We start from the raw sequence: 22,034 nt of genomic DNA, 5'->3' as shown, positions 1-22,034 counted from the left end.
TCAATATTGACTTATTAAATATGTGCATATGTGACATACTAAACATAATAGTTTACCTTGAAAAGCTTCATAGAAAACACCGACCTTACCTAACCTTCTTAGTATGTTAAGATAAACATCTTATTGCTTCGTAATTACAATTATTACTTAACCTATTATAAGTATAGGTTAAGTAATAATAACCTATACCTATTATAGGTATAGGTTAAGTAATAATTGTAATTACGAAGCTAATAAGATGCTTATCTTAACATACTAAGAAGGTTAGGTAAGGTCGGTGTTTTCTATAAAGCTTTTCAAGGTAAATTAGTATGTTTAGTATGTCACATATGCACGTACTTAATAAGTCAATATTGACTATACGAAAGTGCGAGAACGGGTTGCAATAAGACTTAATTGAATTCCTCAGATTAGGCAAAATTGTAATTAAATTTTGTCAATAAAGATGTTAATAATAATAAATCTCTGACCCACCTTAGGACTTTTCCTAAGGTGGAAAAAGTCTACCTACACCACAAAACTCCCGACCCCTTCATAGGTTCGGATCCACATTCCTGTCTCTATGTATCCCAAAAAACTCTATCCTCATTCAAGGCCTCCCACGTTTACCATACAGCAGAGCTGACTGGGCAGCATTCACAGAGCGTGCAAGAGACAGACCTAACATTCACATATTATGGAAAGACGCCCGGGGGTCATTGACACCCAACTACACCTTAGACAAGACAGTCACACATGCGGCGGCTTCAACAAACACTGCTCATCACCCACAGAAGATACTCTATTACTCCATCCATGCGATCCAGGAGACGTATCACACGCTACCAAAACAGATTCATACAAAACCAGCACAGACATGGCCACGTACTTTTCGGCCTCACTATACTCTGCAATCACGTACTCATTAGCCTGGTCGATGATCACCCCTTGCCCTTGACATGCCTAGTAATAATGGCAAAACAGAACAAAAACAAACTCTCAAGAATTTTTGCAACTTCATTAACAAAGTCAAGAGAAGCAAGTACACCACTTTCAAACACATTTACTCACAACGACAGAAACTTCATGAACCCGGCAGTCATCCAGGTTTTCCAGCAACACTGTTAGACAAACTTTCACCCAGAGCCAACAGCACTTCGAAACTTTACGGTTAACAACATGGATTACCAGACACGCAAACCGCAGACCAGACAACGTTGGAAGATTGGTGCGCGGCCAGAGATGGAGATGGATGTATAGAGCTTGCGGGCATGCGTTGGTGGCCTGCCGGTTTAAAGTGAGTCTTACAAGATGGGTACGCGTTTGCCTCCCTGAAGAGATCCACTTCGGCTGGTTTAGCGTTTTCCCGGCCAGTGGACCAAACGCTGGTTGGTCTAGCTTTGGTGGACGTGCTCCATGTCAAGTTGGCCGATCTGATTGGTGTGTAGCTTCTTCAGGATCGTTGAGAGGTGGCTGAATTTCACCGTCAAGTTGTGTTTCAAGAGTTCCTCGATCGGTGTGAGAGGCGTTATTTCCCTCTGCCTGATGGGGCGGGAACCATTCAGGGTAGTTAACCTGAGTGTGACTGACTTACGTGGCGGTGCATGGAGCGCCGTTTGAATTGTTGGATGAGCTGTTGACCAGGCGGTTTGAGAAAGTGCTGAGTGTCCGGTGAAACAAGGTCACAACCGCCCACTGTGCGGGGATGCTTGATGACACCCGGACTTTGACGTTGTCCCTGGCGTGAAGTGTTCCTTCTGCGTTGTCCATGATAGGGTTTACAATTGGATGTTTGTAAAGAAGTCAGCCCCGTCCATGTTATCGTTGTGGTCAGTAAGGTCACCTGGCGGCTGCACTGCGTCGTGGTCGCGGCTGACTGTGTGAATATATTCAAGAAGGGGGATTTTCCAGTTATGCTGACACAGGACGAGTTGGTGGGGGTGGCTGGGGATGGTATTCTACCTCCTGTTATGATCCCAGGTAGCTGAAAAATGAGTCTCCCTTGAGAGTTATTCTGCAAGACCTGACCTAAATAAGAGGTGAAAGAAATATAGACATGGGGGTACATACGTAAAATAATTGGTTAGATTTGATGAATAGTTTAAGAGTATGGGCAGTGATCAAGAATATAAGTAAATGACTTGACATGAGATGTGGAGAGTTTGCTGGAGGTGTGAGGCTCGCTTGAGAGGAGCTTGAGCTCACTTGAGCACCAGACATCGTGAGGGGAAGTTGCACTCCGTTGAGCTCCTGTCAGAGAGGAACCCCTAGTTGATATACCTTCAAGAGGAAGGAAGTGTGAAGACGTTTCAGCTGTGGATTCGAGCTGGAAACGTGTGGTCTCAAGTCACGGACGGCAAGAAGAGTTGTGAAGCCGCCCAGAGACATTTTCATGGGCCATGGGAGCGCCCTGGTCAGGCACCATCGATAGGGAGAGCGCCCTGCAGGAAACCTTATTGTGGTAAGCCCAAATTTAACTAGTTAATAGTGATTGTCTGTATTTGATTGTGTGCCCAGCGATCATAGTAATTGTTTGTGAGTACATTAGGCATGTTTTGATGAGGCAGAAGGGCAAAATAAGAGAGTAAAGATGGAGGAACGTCTCGGAGGGCAGAGCGACATTTATCCACTCCAACCACTGGTGGGCGACTGAGTGAGAGGGCCGCCCGGGAAGCGGAAGGCTCCCAGGGAGGGCAGAAAATGGACCAGCCCAAACGTGGGGAGAGTCACCTCACAGTATGTAGAAAGCAGGGAGATGTCAAGTGAAACATTTATTTTGAACTTTATGTTAGTCATATTTTTGTAGAGGAACATTTTTACTGGCATGTAAATGGGTTGCAGGTTTGTCTGGGGAAGGATTTCCTGAGAACTTCAAAGCCAGCAGAGAAAGGGGTAGTTGATGAGACTCCAAGGTTGTTGAATGCACTGAGCTCTGTGGAAGAGCAGCCATACAGTGAGGAGCAGGACCTCAAGCTGAGAGAAGAGGAGCAGTGGAATGAAGTTTCACATGCTTCTGTAATTCCAGTGGTGAAACACCATTGTTCCTCAAGGAAGAATTCATGGTGTAGCAGCCGGGAGAGCTGTGGAAGACCCTAGTAGACGATTCTAGGAAAACCTGAAGATGTCAGGATAGTGAACTTCCAGATGTGGAAAAGAAGTTCTTATTGACTACTTGTAGGGAGTTGGTAGAGTGTTTGGTTGTCATTAGCGTGCAAGACGCAATGAAAGGTGGGTGATTGGTTACCATTTTTGTGCCAAGGAGTATTTATACTGAAGTATAGAGTTACAACTGTAGGCTGGATTACCTGCAGAGACATATGTGGGTTCTAGGACTGATAGGGTGATTGATTGATCATTGTTGTTTATCAAGGAATATTTATGCTGATATTTATGTTATTGCAGTCATAGGCTGGTTTTTCCATATATATATATATATATATATATATATATATATATATATATATATATATATATATATATATATATATATATATATATGCGGAAAATCCACAGAGAAATATGAAATGAGGTGAACGTTTCGGCTTTGTTAAAGCCTTTGTCAACACCAGACTGACTAAGGAGAAGGGAAGGGGGAGGATATATAGGCCGACACCTGACCCAACCCATCCCTAGGGAAGGAATTAACCAAAAACAGGTATAGCTTAGCTTAGAATGGTCAAAGAGGATTAAGTGGTCAGAGAATAAGGATGAAAGATTAAAGAAAAGCCTCATGAACACACAATATATGAATATACAATTATAATGAGACATTGTAAGCCTCTCTATCAGAGTTGTTTCTTAAACTGTTGTGCAATATTATAACTTAAAAATGGATCAAGTTTATACATACCAGTACTAACATTAAGAAGATTTGGACACTGACTGATTAGCGCAGACTCAATCAAATTCCGTTCCACGAAATCCCCACAATTGGTAATGCTTTTTGCCCCATTCCAGTTAATATTGTGATCGCATAAACTCGTATGTAGATACAATGCATTAGACGTTTGGGCAGTTCTAATACTATAAGCATGTTGTGACAACCGCAATTGTAAGGACTTTCCTGTTTGTCCAAGGTACACAGAATCACAATCATTGCAGGGAATCGAATACACACAACCTGCTGTATCAGGGGAGTTTTTTATTAAATTGGATTTGATCGTACTATTAGTGAACACCAAATTTATATTCAGTTTCTTAAAAATCAGAGACAATTTTTCAAGTCCACTCGCATAAGGAACCACCAATGAGTTAATCATTTTTGGTTTTGCCTTAGGGACGTGATTATAAAACGTACGCTTGGCTTGTCCAAACGAGAAATCCAAAAACCTCTTAGGATATTGTAAACTCTTCCCAATTTCATATATTTTAGCAATCTCTTCATCAAAAAACTCAGGGCTGCAAACCCTCAAAGCTCTTAGAAACATTCCTGAAAATACTGCCTGTTTAACTTTACTATGATGATTCGAATAAAAATGAACATACGACCCCACGTTGGTAGGTTTCCTATACACATTAAATTTGAACTTTCTAGTGACTCTATGAATCATAATGTCCAAAAACGGAAGAGTACCATTCTCCTCAGTCTCACAAGTGAATTTTATTGAAGGTACCAAAGAATTGAGTTCATTAAGAAAAACTATCTGGTCTTTGTTGCACGGCCATAAGCACAAAATATCATCAACATACCTAAACCAAACTACATTAGCCGGGATAATCCTGGATAAGATTTTTGTTTCAAAGAATTCCATATACAAATTGCTTAAAACTGGGGACAGGGGATTGCCCATCGCCATACCAAATGTTTGTTTGAAAAATTTTCCATTAAAACTAAAATAATTGTCTTTTATACACAATTTGATAAGTTCCAATACTTTATTGGTCTGCAAGCTCAAATTATATTTAGGCAGTTCCTCACGTAGAAATTCTAACAGATCATCAACAGAAACTTTAGTGAATAAAGAGGTCACATCGAAACTTATAAGTTTAAAATCAAAATTTAAATTCAGTGTGGATAGCTTATTAACTAAGTCCACATTGTTTGTCAAGTGTGAGTTGGAAATAGTACCAACTATAGGGGACAAAACTTTGACTAACCACTTAGAGAGTTTATAAGCCGCCGAACCAATTGAACTAATAATCGGCCTTGCCGGATTATATGGCTTATGAGTTTTTATAAGACCATACATGTAAGGAAGAGAGGGGGATCGACTTGTTAGCCTAGATATCAACTCTTTATCGCCTTTACACACAGTTTTAAGAGTTGTGTAAGGCGGTATCTAGGTAAGGTTTTAAGAGTTGTGTAAGGTTGATATCTAGGCTAACAAGTCGATCCCCCTCTCTTCCTTACATGTATGGTCTTATAAAAACTCATAAGCCATATAATCCGGCAAGGCCGATTATTAGTTCAATTGGTTCGGCGGCTTATAAACTCTCTAAGTGGTTAGTCAAAGTTTTGTCCCCTATAGTTGGTACTATTTCCAACTCACACTTGACAAACAATGTGGACTTAGTTAATAAGCTATCCACACTGAATTTAAATTTTGATTTTAAACTTATAAGTTTCGATGTGACCTCTTTATTCACTAAAGTTCCTGTTGATGATCTGTTAGAATTTCTACGTGAGGAACTGCCTAAATATAATTTGAGCTTGCAGACCAATAAAGTATTGGAACTTATCAAATTGTGTATAAAAGACAATTATTTTAGTTTTAATGGAAAATTTTTCAAACAAACATTTGGTATGGCGATGGGCAATCCCCTGTCCCCAGTTTTAAGCAATTTGTATATGGAATTCTTTGAAACAAAAATCTTATCCAGGATTATCCCGGCTAATGTAGTTTGGTTTAGGTATGTTGATGATATTTTGTGCTTATGGCCGTGCAACAAAGACCAGATAGTTTTTCTTAATGAACTCAATTCTTTGGTACCTTCAATAAAATTCACTTGTGAGACTGAGGAGAATGGTACTCTTCCGTTTTTGGACATTATGATTCATAGAGTCACTAGAAAGTTCAAATTTAATGTGTATAGGAAACCTACCAACGTGGGGTCGTATGTTCATTTTTATTCGAATCATCATAGTAAAGTTAAACAGGCAGTATTTTCAGGAATGTATCTAAGAGCTTTGAGGGTTTGCAGCCCTGAGTTTTTTGATGAAGAGATTGCTAAAATATATGAAATTGGGAAGAGTTTACAATATCCTAAGAGGTTTTTGGATTTCTCGTTTGGACAAGCCAAGCGTACGTTTTATAATCACGTCCCTAAGGCGAAACCAAAAATGATTAACTCATTGGTGGTTCCTTATGCGAGTGGACTTGAAAAATTGTCTCTGATTTTTAAGAAACTGAATATAAATTTGGTGTTCACTAATAGTACGATCAAATCCAATTTAATAAAAAACTCCCCTGATACAGCAGGTTGTGTGTATTCGATTCCCTGCAATGATTGTGATTCTGTGTACCTTGGACAAACAGGAAAGTCCTTACAATTGCGGTTGTCACAACATGCTTATAGTATTAGAACTGCCCAAACGTCTAATGCATTGTATCTACATACGAGTTTATGCGATCACAATATTAACTGGAATGGGGCAAAAAGCATTACCAATTGTGGGGATTTCGTGGAACGGAATTTGATTGAGTCTGCGCTAATCAGTCAGTGTCCAAATCTTCTTAATGTTAGTACTGGTATGTATAAACTTGATCCATTTTTAAGTTATAATATTGCACAACAGTTTAAGAAACAACTCTGATAGAGAGGCTTACAATGTCTCATTATAATTGTATATTCATATATTGTGTGTTCATGAGGCTTTTCTTTAATCTTTCATCCTTATTCTCTGACCACTTAATCCTCTTTGACCATTCTAAGCTAAGCTATACCTGTTTTTGGTTAATTCCTTCCCTAGGGATGGGTTGGGTCAGGTGTCGGCCTATATATCCTCCCCCTTCCCTTCTCCTTAGTCAGTCTGGTGTTGACAAAGGCTTTAACAAAGCCGAAACGTTCACCTCATTTCATATTTCTCTGTGGATTTTTCGCATAAAATGATCAGTGTTTTGTGATCGTCTATTGCATATATATATATATATATATATATATATATATATATATATATATATATATATATATATATATATATATATATATATATATATATATATATATATTGTGATGGTGTTCCCCCCCCTTATATTTCTCCCACGCCTGCAGTAAGAATCATGTCTACCTTTCCCAAGCGTTCTCTACGTTGCAGGCATCAATTTGATATATGGGAGCGAGTGGAGTGTTCTCGGAGAGCCGAGAAATTTGTGAAACAATAATATTTTGGCCTATGGTTTAGGCCCTTTAGGAAGCCAAGATGGCGCTGGCTCTCCTGATTCCCCGCCAAAACTGTGTGACGTCAGTGGCACCGGATAGGTCACCGACAGCAATGTGGCACCGAGAGCCAATGAAAACTTCCCGTGGCGAAAGTGACGTCACGAAAGGAAAGGGGGTCCGGGCAGCGCGCCGTGCTGGCGCCAGCAGTCAGACACGACACGTTAAGGAGGTTGGACGTGCGACGATTGGTCCTGTCAGTTTGACAGTTGTTTCCCGCTCCCGTGGATTTACGCGTCACCTGAAGTCTGCCAGTACTCTGTGAGGTCTTCCCTAGTTCATGTGTTGAACCAGAGAGGGAATCGACGGTTATTGAGCAACAAGTGCTCCAGTCAGGTACTGTGCAAGAAGAAGTAAAGTCTGTGCAGTGACGTAGGCGACGTCTGAAGCAGTTCACCCAGTCGTGACGGTGTGGTGGCTGACAGAGCCACTGGGTAGCAGAGGGAGAAGAGGACTAATTGGGGAATCCGGATGACTGCAGCTGAGACGTAGGCGGCAGCCGTTGCTGGGAGAAGACGACGGCCAGGAGACCGACTCCAACCCTACCAGAAGTCGAGGAAGAGTACGGACCTGCAGGGAAGAGGGCACGGAGACGACGCGCTAAACGGTGGGACGACGAGTGGTTCCGGTAGGACACGACAACGTGTGTGTGGGGGCGTTCCCGACACGAGGACCAGGAGCTACAACTCAACTCTCATCGGAGGATAGGTTGAATTAGGTGTTTCTACTTTCCCTCCCCATTCCCCTTTAGTTAGCTATATTATTCGGCTATATTATCTAGCCTGAGGATTTTATATGTTGTGAGCAAGTCTCACCCATGTCACAATAAAGCACCAGTGTGCAGGATAGTACTATCAAGAGTACTTGTAATTTTCATGTTTATTATTGGTGTGTACAGGCACCCGGAACAAGTGATAAATTTACTGTGTTTTGTATATCTTTCTAGAGACTTTGATGAGAACATATAGTGATAAATTATATATAATATTATGCCAGTATTTAGAAGTTAGGCTATGTGCCCAGAAACTATTTATTCACCATTTATCGATGTCTGATTTACATACACTATATATGTCTATGTTCATGCAGTGATTAATCATTTGTGAGTACAGTGAATTATTGTGTTATCGCCCACGAGAGAAAGTACTGAAAACTCCAGTGTTAAATACTTCATAATATATCATTGAATGAAGGGCAGGTAAAACCATTATAGTGAGTCATTGTCGCATTGATTGTAGAAACGACTGTTTGAGCCCGAGCATAGTGTAACTAAGTAATACGTGCTATTGTAGCCAATATCGAGTGTGCGAGTTTCTAGCAATATTGGAGAACTTAAAGAAACAGCGCGCGTGAATCTAGAAAACAAGCAATAAACTTTCGCGCGGGGCCAGGCAATCAGCTGTTCTTGACATTGACGAGGAGGGGAGGTGTTGCCACTTAGTGAGTGCATAATATTCGTGGGAACTACCGGCCACAGCCAGGATCAGCTGATTTATTTATTGATTGACCTCGTGACATTTTTCATGCATTTTAAGTAAAATACAAAATTACTTCTGTGTTTATATCATCCCCTCCATTGATCTTGTGGCTATATTATACTGGAAAGCAAAGAGTGATAAGAGTAAGTACCTGCCTGATTCCTGATCTTTTGAGTGTGACCTTGCCAAGGCTACCACTAATTCCACCAGTCCACTGAGGTGTTACTGGACACCGAAAACACCAGTTGGCGACCTTGTGGTTAATAGTAAAGCCCTATTGTTGGGTGCGGACCACACGACAGTTAAGTAAACAAGAAGTGTGTTCCCACTCCTTCTCTATCAGAAGGCCGGTGGAGATTGACTGGGATACTCTCCTGGCGTGCAGTGGCGCCGAAAGGATTAGAGTGAAGACCCGCTGGGCTACGGTGAGTGACCTTGAGATACCGTTGCTCACCCAGAGTAAGAGCAAGAATAAGTGTAAACCCCGACATTGGCGACCTTGCCAGGATTTCGATCGAAGTAAAGGTTGCAGTGGTGGTACTTGGCAGTGGTGTTAGAGATCAGGTGCAGGTTATCACTCATAGCACAAGATGGAGGATGATAAAGTTGCAAGGTTTATTGACTCTAGAGATGAACAGGTGCTGGAAGAGTGCACCAAGGCACAGTTACAGGCTATAGCGGATCATTTTGGAATAAAGCTGAGATCTGCCAGAGTGGCAGAAAGAAGACTAGAGATAATGGCTCAGCTCAGGGCACGAGACGAAGCTTTGGGGGAGGAACGGCCCCAAACACCTGCCAGTGTGGGTGAACACCTGAGCATTGGTGGGAGCAGCAGGGGATCCAGCGGCAGCAGGCACAGCATTAAGCTGGAAATAATGAAGCTGCAGCTGGAAGCACAGCAGCGCAAAGAAGAGCGAGAAGCAGAAGCACACCAGCGCAAAGAAGAGCGAGAAGCGCAGCAGCGCAAAGAAGAGCGAGAAGCACAGCAGCGCAAAGAAGAGCGAGAAGCACAGCAGCGCAAAGAAGAGCGAGAAGCAGAAGCACAGTTGAGGCGTGAAGAGCGAGAAGCACAGCTACGCAGGGAAGAACAAGAGCAAGAAGCACAGCTGAAGCGTGAGGAGCGAGAAGCTAGAATGAGACTACTGGAAATAGAAGCCAACAAGGAGGTGGAGCTGAAGCGAGCTGAACTAGGACTAGGTGCACCTGCTCCGCCGCAACAGGAAGACCGACGAGTGAGGGAACGAGACCTGCCGGTCTTGGTGCCTAGTGAAGCCGAAAGTTTCTTCGATCACTTTGAAAGGGTTGCTGCTCTGAAGAGGTGGCCGAGGGCGGAGTGGGCGGAGCTGGTTCAAGGGAGGCTCACAGGGGAAGCTCGTGAAGCCTACACTATGCTCGACTTCCAAGAATGCACCAACTACGATGCGGTAAAACGAGCTGTGCTCCATTCCTTCAAGCTCACGCCGGAGTGTTACAGAAAGAGGTTCAGGGAATGTACCCGTTCACCAGGAAAGTCTTATGCGGAGACGGCGAGGGACATGGAAAGAAAGCTCCTTAAGTGGCTGGACTCTGAAGAAGCGAGGTCGGTCGAAGAGGTCAAGGAACTAATGGCCATGGAAAAGTTTATGTCCGTGCTCCCTCCTGAGATCAGGGTGAGGGTAAAGGAGGCGGACATAAAGAACCTGAGGGCCGCAGCCGACCGAGCCGACATGTTAGAGGAAGCACTACGCCCAAGCCGAGAGGGACAGCACCGATCACCCGTGTACTCCGGAAGCAGTAGGAATTATAGGAGGACGGATGGATGGAGGACAGAAGCGAGTTCTCCTAAGTCCCACCTCTCGAGATGGGACGATAGAGGAACAAAAGGTGCTGTAGTGCCGACAACCAACCAACTGAGAGCTCGGGAGCTGTTACTGCAACGAAGGAAACGACAAGTGGGGCGAGAAAGACACAGGGTGCGACGGCCTCTGAAGGCAGTGCTAAGGCGAGCGGTGGCGGATGGTCTCCGCCGAGGATCCGCTGCTACAACTGCGGAATACTTGGACACGTCGCGCGGGAATGCAGACGCCCTAAGCAGCGGGGACACGTTGCTTTAGTGATGTTCGAGGACCAGAGGGCCGAGAGAGTGCGGGATGAACCCGTGCTGGATGGGGCGAAGATAGTTCACCCATTCGTGTGTCAAGGAACCGTAAGGATGGGGGACGCAGACCCCATCCCAGTGAAGATGCTAAGAGACACTGGGGCTGATTTTACCCTGGTGAGTGAGACCCTGTTCCCCGAGGGTTACGAAAGTACCAGTGTGGGGGTGGCAAGCGTGACCACTGTGGGAGGCCCAGTGAGGATGCCCCTACACCAGGTAACTTTGGATTCCGATTATGGCTGCCAGACCCTTGTGGTGGGAGTCTGTACATCAATGCCCAAGATGGAGGCACAGGTCATCTTGGGGAATGACGCGTGTGGAGGATATGTCCTTCCGAATCTCGTGAAAGGCGAAGAGTGCCTAGAACAATACAAGGAGACAGGCGGAGTGTTAGACGCCTGTGGGGACGAGAAGGGAATCGCCCCGGCGGCGTTCCCAGTTTGTGCTGTGGGGCCGAGACAGTGCGAAGAACAAGGAGGTAGTGGATCTGATGGGGCTGAGGAGACGTCCGACAGCCTGGGAATAGATCACCTCTTCGTAGGACCCGCAGAACGAGCGGAGGGCGAAGGTAGCCCGAATGGTGAGTTGCAGGTGACCCTCACCAGTTCTCTAGGGGTTGACCGCACTCGTCTTGGAGAGTTGCAGCAGGAAGAGTTCCCCGAATTGGTTAGTGAGGCCAAAGGAGGACGTGTGGGTCCTGAGAAGGCTTACTTTCCATTTATCTATGTTATATATGCCATGCTATCCATGCTGAGGGAACGATGGACACCAGGAGCGACCGTGGGAACGGTGAATGAATATGTCCAGAAGTTCAAAGAACGTCTCACCCTAGCGAAGGAACTGGCTGGGAAACACCTGAAGGAGGCGCAGCGTAAGATGTCGGAGTGGTACGACAAGAGAGCTGCGCAGAGGGATTTCCAGGTCGGATCCCAAGTGATGGTTTTGCTGCCAGGTAAAGGTAGGGTGACCGAGACGCGGTTCAAGGGACCATTCCAGGTGCTGCGATGGGTGGGTCCAGTGTCGTACGAGATTGGGAAGCCGGACAGACCCCGGAAGAAACAGGTGTGTCACGTAGACCGCCTGAGACCTTTCTTCACTGTGGAAGGAAGAGCCGCCAGGCAGGACGGAACGGTGTCCCGAAAACCCCAGCGGAAGACGGTTCTGTGTGTACAGGGGGACCGAGAACTCCCGGAGGAGGAAGAAAAGTGGTCCAGGGCGGACCGCACCCGTCTCACCAACACTGAGAGACTGACAAGGATCAAGGTCAAGCACGTCAAGGGGAAGGACAACGTAGTAGCAGATGCCCTATCCCGCTTACACTAACCAGACATGACTCTTATTTTAAGGATAGGGGTATGTGACGGTGTTCCCCCCCTTATATTTCTCCCACGCCTGCAGTAAGAGTCATGTCTACCTTTCCCAAGCGTTCTCTACGTTGCAGGCATCAATTTGATATATGGGAGAGAGTGGAGTGTTCTCGGAAAATTTGTGAAAAATCCCGAGAAATTTGTGAAACAATAATATTTTGGCCTATGGTTTAGGCCCTTTAGGAAGCCAAGATGGCGCTGGCTCTCCTGATTCCCCGCCAAAACTGTGTGACGTCAGTGGCACCGGATTGGTCACCGACAGCAATGTGGCACCGAGAGCCAATGAAAACTTCCCGTGGCGAAAGTGACGTCACGAAAGGAAGGGGGTCCGGGCAGCGCGCCGCGCTGGCGCGAGCAGTCAGACACGACACGTCAAGGAGGTTGGACGTGCGACGATTGGTCCTGTCAGTTTGACAGTTGTTTCCCGCTCCCGTGGATTTACGCGTCACCTGAAGTCTGCCAGTACTCTGTGAGGTCTTCCCTAGTTCATGTGTTGAACCAGAGAGGGAATCGACGGTTATTGAGCAACAAGTGCTCCAGTCAGGTACTGTGCAAGAAGAAGTGAAGTCTGTGCAGTGACGTAGGCGACGTCTGAAGCAGTTCACCCAGTCGTGACGGCGTAGTGGCTGACAGAGCCACTGGGTAGCAGAGGGAGAAGAGGACTAATTGGGGAATCCGGACGACTGCAGCTGAGACGTAGGCGGCAGCCGTTGCTGGGAGAAGACGACGGCCAAGAGACCGACTCCAACCCTATCAGAAGTCGAGGAAGAGTACGGACCTGCAGGGAAGAGGGCACGGAGACGACGCGCTAAATGGATGGACGACCAGTGGTTCCGGTAGGACACGACAACGTGTGTGTAGGGGCGTTCCCGACACGAGGACCAGGAGCTACAACTCAACTCTCATCGGAGGATAGGTTGAAGTAGGTGTTTCTAGTTTCCCTCCCCATTCCCCTTTAGTTAGCTATATTATTCGGCTATATTATCTAGCCTGAGGATTTTATATGTTGTGAGCAAGTCTCACCCATGTCACAATAAAGCACCAGTGTGCAGGATAGTACTATCAAGAGTACTTGTAATTTTCATGTTTATTATTGGTGTGTACAGGCACCCGGAACAAGTGATAAATTTACTGTGTTTTGTATATCTTTCTAGAGACTTTGATGAGAACATATAGTGATAAATTATATATAATATTATGCCAGTATTTGGAAGTTAGGCTATGTGCCCAGAAACTATTTATTCACCATTTATCGATGTCTGATTTACATACACTATATATGTCTATGTTCATGCAGTGATTAATCATTTGTGAGTACAGTGAATTATTGTGTTATCGCCCACGAGAGAAAGTACTGAAAACTCCAGTGTTAAATACTTCATAATATATCATTGAATGAAGGGCAGGTAAAACCATTACAGTGAGTCATTGTCGCATTGATTGTAGAAACGACTGTTTGAGCCCGAGCATAGTGTAACTAAGTAATACGTGCTATTGTAGCCAATATCGAGTGTGCGAGTTTCTAGCAATATTGGAGAACTTAAAGAAACAGCGCGCGTGAATCTAGAAAACAAGCAATAAACTTTTGCGAGGGGCCAGGCAATCAGCTGTTCTTGACATTGACGAGGAGGGGAGGTGTTGCCACTTAGTGAGTGCATAATATTCGTGGGAACTACCGGCCACAGCCAGGATCAGCTGATTTATTTATTGATTGACCTCGTGACATTTTTCATGCATTTTAAGTAAATTACAAAATTACTTCTGTGTTTATATCATCCCCTCCATTGATCTTGTGGCTATAATATACTGGAAAGCAAAGAGTGATAAGAGTAAGTACCTGCCTGATTCCTGATCTTTTGAGTGTGACCTTGCCAAGGCTACCACTAATTCCACCAGTCCACTGAGGTGTTACTGGACACCGAAAACACCAGTTGGCGACCTTGTGGTTAATAGTAAAGCCCTATTGTTGGGTGCGGGCCACACGACAGTTAAGTAAACAAGAAGTGTGTTCCCACTCCTTCTCTATCAGAAGGCAGGTGGAGATTGACTGGGATACTCTCCTGGCGTGCAGTGGTGCCGAAAGGATTAGAGTGAAGACCCGCTGGGCTACGATGAGTGACCTTGAGATACCGTTGCTCACCCAGAGTAAGAGCAAGTGTAAACCCCGACAATATATATATATATATATATATATATATATATATATATATATATATATATATATATATATATATATATATATATATATATATATATATCGTACCTAGTAGCCAGAACGCACTTCTCTGCCTACTATGAAAGGCCCGATTTGCCTAATAAGCCAAGTTTTCATGAATTAATTGTTTTTTGACTACCTAACCTAACTTTTTCGGTTACCTAACCTAACGTAACCTGTAAAGATAGGTTAGGTTAGGTTAGGTAGGGTTGGTTAGGTTCGGTCATATATCTACGTAAATTTTAACTCCAACAAAAAAATTGACCTCATACATAATGAAATTGGTAGCTTTATCATTTCATAAGAAAAAAAATAGAGAAAATATATTAATACAGGAAAACTTGGCTTATTAGGCAAATCGGACCTTTCATAGTAGGCCGAAAAGTGCATTCTGGCTACTAGGTACGACATATATATATATATATATATATATATATATATATATATATATATATATATATATATATATATATATATATATATATATATATATATATATATATCTATATATATATATATATATATATATATATATATATATATATATATATATATATATATATATATATATATATATATATATATATATGTCGTACCTAGTAGCCAGAACTCACTTTTTGGCCTACTATTCAAGGCCCGATTTGCCTAATAAGCCAAGTTTTCCTGAATTAATATATTTTTTCTAATTTTTTTCTTATGAAATGATAAAGCTACCCATTTCATTATGTATGAGGTCAATATTTTTTTATTGGAGTTAAAATTAACGTAGATATATGACCGAACCTAACCAACCCTACCTAACCTAACCTAACCTATCTTTATAGGTTAGGTTTGGTTAGGTAGCCGAAAAAGTTAGGTTAGGTTAGGTTAGGTAGGTTAGGTAGTCGAAAAACAATTAATTCATGAAAACTTGGCTTATTAGGCAAATCGGGCCTTGAATAGTAGGCCAAAAAGTGAGTTCTGGCTACTAGGTACGACATATATATATATATATATATATATATATATATATATATATATATATATATATATATATATATATATATATATATATATATATATATATTGGTGTATACTGGCAGCAGGTTTTCTTTCAAACATGTTTCATTGAATATGACCGCATATTCTGTATTTATTATTTTCTGGTTTAGGGCTTCTATCCCTCTAACTATTTTCTTAGCATCAGGGCTTAATTGAAATAGGAGTTCTCCAAAACTCATTTTCGTACTTTTAAGGTGAAGAAAAGAAGTGATTTACTATAGAGTTTATTACACTTATTTGTATAATTTGCACGACGTTTCGAACCTCCATGGTTCATTCTCAAGTGAACAGATCTTACAATACTAGTTGATTTTATACCCGCATTAGGTCAGGTGATAATACAATGAAGGTGAAAACATGGGGGGATACATAAGGGATAAACATAGGGGCTGCAGAAGGCTTATTGGCCCATACGAGGCATCTCCTATGTAAACACAAAGATTAATCCAGTGTAATTGGCCTGTTATGTTGGACATTGTCTTCTGTGTTGGCATCGATATGTTCTTGTCTTGTCCTTACTCTCATGGTGGGTAGAGTAAATAGTTCCGTGATTTGGGTGTTCATGGTAGGTCGCTCTATTCTTATGTGAATTGCCTCAAGAATTTGTAATCTTCTTGAATCTTGGGTTTTGTCTATTATGCAAGTATTCTTGTTCAACATTTCTCTTGTTAGAGTAATGTCATGGGCTTGTCTCATGTGATTCCTAGGGGCACCAGATTGAAGATGGCATGTCAAACGCCTCGTCAGCTTGGTCGACGTCATACCTATGTACTTACATTGAAGGTTACATCCTTCGTGGGGGCAAGTGTACATGTATACAACGCTTGACTGCTGTAGAGGGTTCTCCGTCGGCTTCGGGCTGTTTTTGATAAGGAGTTCGGAAGTCTTCTTGGTTTTGTAGAATATTATCAGGTTTATGTTTTGGTTAGGAGTAGTGCTTTTTACTCCTTTACGGATTATTTCTTTCATTATTCTTTCCTCTTTTATATGTTCACTGTGCATGGTTGATTTGTAATATTATTTTTATTGGGGGTGTTGTGGTTTCTGTTCTAGGTTCTGAATTATACCAACGGTCCAAGTGTCTTCTTATAGCAGCGTTTATTTCCGCGTTGCTATATCCGTTGTTCACCAATACCTGAGTTACTCTTTCAAACTCTCTACTCACGTTGCTCCATTCAGAGCAGTGGGTAAGCGCTCGACGAATATAAGCATTGAGAACACTTTCTTTGTACCTTGAACAAAGAAAGGCCGAGAAGTGTAATATATACAAATAATATACACAAATAGAAAGAAATATATACAAATAAGTGTAATACACTCTATAGTAAATCACTTCTTTCCTTCACCTTAAAAGTACGAAAATGAGTTTTGGAGAACTCCTATTTCAATTAAGCCCTGATGCTAAGAAAATAGTTAGAGGGATAGAAGCCCTAAACCAGAAAATAATAAATACAGAATATGCGGTCATATTCAATGAAACATGTTTGAAAGAAAACCTGCTGCCAGTATACACCAATATAAACCCACATGACCCAGCAGTCCGCAATACAGAGTTTACCTATAGGTATAGGCAAGAGCTCATTCGGCATCAACTAAACAAGAAGAAGGAAGCCCTCCAAACCTTTATAGAGCAGGCGGAGCATCTGTTAAACAAATGGACCCAGTACGACATCCCTATCCAACTCAAACAAACCATCAACAGTGAACTATTTAACCTGAAACAACAACATAAAACTCTTGTAGAAACAAAGACACTCCGTAAGTTAACATCCCTAAACGGTGGACAGCTAAAAATCCCTCGTCCTAAAGATGGCTACTTTAACCTGACTTCTTATGATCTTACCCAGGACCAACGAGACCTCTTAAATCTTGGTCTAAATTGTCAATTCTTATCTAAACCAAAGATGCATCAAAAACGCCTGGAAATCGAAATGCTTCTGGACGATATCCATAAGCTAGAAGACAACAAAAAAGTCATCACCACTGACACACTTCAAGCTGAACTACTTGCAGAAGCAGGGAAAAAACGAGGAACATATTCATCTACAATCTTAACCCCACGACTCAAAGAAGCAGCGAAACAACTAAAAAATCTGAAAGACGTAACAATAAGAAAAGCCGACAAAACAGCAGCATATGTATTGATTCCTACCCATGAATACATGAACAAAATTAGCGACATCCTAAGTGACGACTCCAAATTTCAACGAATCACGAGGAACCCCGTAGAAGACCTTAAGCGGAAAGTAAACAAAACAATTACAGCAATCAACGCAAAGAAAGGTAGTGTGCATTTCAATAAACTTCAAGGCGACTATGGCTTAGGATATGCCTACGGCAATGTTAAGACGCATAAACCAGGTAACCCACTACGCCCTATAATCAGCCAAATACCAACCCCAACTTATCACCTGGCAAAGAAACTCAATGAACTCCTAACTCCATACACTCCAAGTAAGTTTAGTCTACAATCATCAGCAGATTTCCTAGAATTGATCAAATCTACCCAGCCCGATGGAATCATCGCTTCCCTGGACGTTGAATCCCTTTTTACCAACGTCCCAGTCGACACAACCATAGGAATGATACTGGACAGAGTATACAGAGACGAGAGCACCCCCAAATTAGACATACCTGAGCCACACTTGAAAAGTCTTCTCGAAGCATGTACAAAGGAAGCCCCTTTCATCAGTCCACAAGGAGACATGTATTTACAAATAGACGGAGTAGCAATGGGCTCCCCCTTAGGAGTTTTATTTGCTAATTTTTATATGGGAACCATCGAAGATAGGGTCTTCAGTAGCAGACAAAAACCAACTGTATACTGCCGTTATGTAGATGACATATTCGTAATAGTAAAAGACTCAGATGAACTAATTGACCTAAAAAGACACCTAGAGAGAGAGTCAGTACTCCTATTTACACATGAAAATAGTGAAAATAACAGTCTGCCATTCTTGGATGTACTAATAACAAAAACAGGAACCTCTTTAAGCACCAACGTATATACCAAGCCCACCAACATAGGATTATGCCTGAACGGTAGAAGTGAGTGCCCCCAAAGATACAAAGCCAGTGTTCTCAATGCTTATATTCGTCGAGCGCTTACCCACTGCTCTGAATGGAGCAACGTGAGTAGAGAGTTTGAAAGAGTAACTCAGGTATTGGTGAACAACGGATATAGCAACGCGGAAATAAACGCTGCTATAAGAAGACACTTGGACCGTTGGTATAATTCAGAACCTAGAACAGAAACCACAACACCCCCAATAAAATTATATTACAAATCAACCATGCACAGTGAACATATAAAAGAGGAAAGAATAATGAAAGAAATAATCCGTAAAGGAGTAAAAAGCACTACTCCTAACCAAAACATAAACCTGATAATATTCTACAAAACCAAGAAGACTTCCGAACTCCTTATCAAAAACAGCCCGAAGCCGACGGAGAACCCTCTACAGCAGTCAAGCGTTGTATACATGTACACTTGCCCCCACGAAGGATGTAACCTTCAATGTAAGTACATAGGTATGACGTCGACCAAGCTGACGAGGCGTTTGACATGCCATCTTCAATCTGGTGCCCCTAGGAATCACATGAGACAAGCCCATGACATTACTCTAACAAGAGAAATGTTGAACAAGAATACTTGCATAATAGACAAAACCCAAGATTCAAGAAGATTACAAATTCTTGAGGCAATTCACATAAGAATAGAGCGACCTACCATGAACACCCAAATCACGGAACTATTTACTCTACCCACCATGAGAGTAAGGACAAGACAAGAACATATCGATGCCAACACAGAAGACAATGTCCAACATAACAGGCCAATTACACTGGATTAATCTTTGTGTTAAGATAGGAGATGCCTCGTATGGGCCAATAAGCCTTCTGCAGCCCCTATGTTTATCCCTTATGTATCCCCCCATGTTTTCACCGTCATTGTATTATCACCTGACCTAATGCGGGTATAAAATCAACTAGTATTGTAAGATATATATATATATGTATATATATATATATATATATATATATATATATATATATATATATATATATATATATATATATATATATATATATATATATATATATATATATATATATATATATATATATATAACACCAAATTTATATTAAGTTTCTTAAAAATCGAAATCGGAGACAATTTTTCAAGTCCACTCGCATAAGGTACCACCAATGAGTTATATATATATATATATATATATATATATATATATATATATATATATATATATGTATATGTATATATATATATATATATATATATATATATATATATATATATATATATATATATATATATATATATAATATGCAATTGACGATCACGAAACACATCATTTTATGCGGAATTCCACAGAGAAATGTGAAAGAAAGTGAACGTTTCGGCCTGTTAAAGCCTTTGTCAACACAAGACTGACTAGAGGAGAAGGGATGAAGGGGGAGGATACAGGCCGACACCTGGAACCTGACCAACCCATCTCTAGGGAAAGAATTAACCAGAAACAGGTATGGCTTAGCTTGGAAAGGTCAAAGAGGATTAAGCGGTCAGAGAATAAGGATGAAAGATTAAAGAAAAGCCTCATGAACACGCAATATATAAATATAAAATTGTAATGAGACATTGTAAGCCTCTCTATCAGAGTTTTTTCTTAAACTGTTGTGCAATATTATAACTTAAAAATGGATCAAGTTTGTACATACCAGTACTAATAATTAAGAAGATTTGGACACTGACTGATTAAAGCAGACTCAATCAAATTCCGTTCCACGAAATCACCACAATTGGTAATGCTTTTCGCCCCATTTTAGTTAATACTGTGATCGCATAAACTCGTGTGCAAATACAAGGCATTAGATGTTTGGCCAGTTCTAATACTATAAGCATGTTGTGACAACCGCAATTGTAAGGACTTTCCTGTTTGTTCAAGGTACACAAAATCACAATCATTGCAGGGAATCGAATACACGCAACCTGCTGTATCAGGGGAATTTTTTATTAAATTGGATTCGATCGTACTATTAGTGAACACCAAATTTATATTAAGTTTCTTAAAAATCGAAATCGGAGACAATTTTTCAAGTCCACTCGCATAAGGTACCACCAATGAGTTATATATATATATATATATATATATATATTATATATATATATATATATATATATATATATATATATATATATATATATATATATATATATATATATATTTATATATATATATATATATATATATATATATATATATATATATATATATATATATATATATATATATATATATATATATATATATATATATATATATATATATATATATATATATATATATATATATAACTGAAAACTCACACCCCAGAAGTGACTCGAACCCATACTCCCAGGAGCAACGCAACTGGTATGTACAAGACGCCTTAATCCACTTGACCATCACGACCGGACATAATGAGGTGATAGCCGAGGCTATTTGAACCACCCCACCGCCGGCACTCGGATAGTAATCTTGGGCATAGCATTTTACCAAATCACCTCATTCTTTGGGGCACACGTGAGGAACACAAATGCGAACAAGCCTGAATGGTCCCCAGGACAATATGCAACTGAAAACTCACACCCCAGAAGTGACTCGAACCCATACTCCCAGGAGCAACGCAACTGGTATGTACAAGACGCCTTAATCCACTTGACCATCACGACCGGACATAATGAGGTGATAGCCGAGGCTATTTGAACCACCCCACCGCCGGCACTCGGATAGTAATCTTGGGCATAGCATTTTACCAAATCACCTCATTCTTTGGGGCACACGTGAGGAACACAAATGCGAACAAGCCTGAATGGTCCCCAGGACAATATGCAACTGAAAACTCACACCCCAGAAGTGACTCGAACCCATACTCCCAGGAGCAACGCAACTGGTATGTACAAGACGCCTTAATCCACTTGACCATCACGACCGGACATAATGAGATGATAGCCGAGGCTATTTGAACCACCCCACCGCCGGCACTCGGATAGTAATCTTGGGCATAGCATTTTACCAAATCACCTCATTCTTTGGGGCACACGTGAGGAACACAAATGCGAACAAGCCTGAATGGTCCCCAGGACAATATGCAACTGAAAACTCACACCCCAGATGTGAATCGAACCCATACTCCCAGGAGCAATGCAACTGGTATGTACAAGACGCCTTAATCCACTTGACCATCATGACCGGATATAATGAGGTGATAGCCGAGGCTATTTGAACCACCCCACCGCCGGCACTCGGATAGTAATCTTGGGCATAGCATTTTACCAAATCACCTCATTTTTGGGGCACACGTGAGGAACACAAATGCGAACAAGCCTGAATGGTCCCCAGGACAATATGCAACTGAAAACTCACACCCCAGACCCAGAA

Source organism: Procambarus clarkii, chromosome 12 (genome assembly GCF_040958095.1).
Source record: "Procambarus clarkii isolate CNS0578487 chromosome 12, FALCON_Pclarkii_2.0, whole genome shotgun sequence".
Classification (NCBI taxonomy): domain Eukaryota; kingdom Metazoa; phylum Arthropoda; class Malacostraca; order Decapoda; family Cambaridae; genus Procambarus; species Procambarus clarkii.
This window is presented reverse-complemented; position numbering follows the sequence as displayed.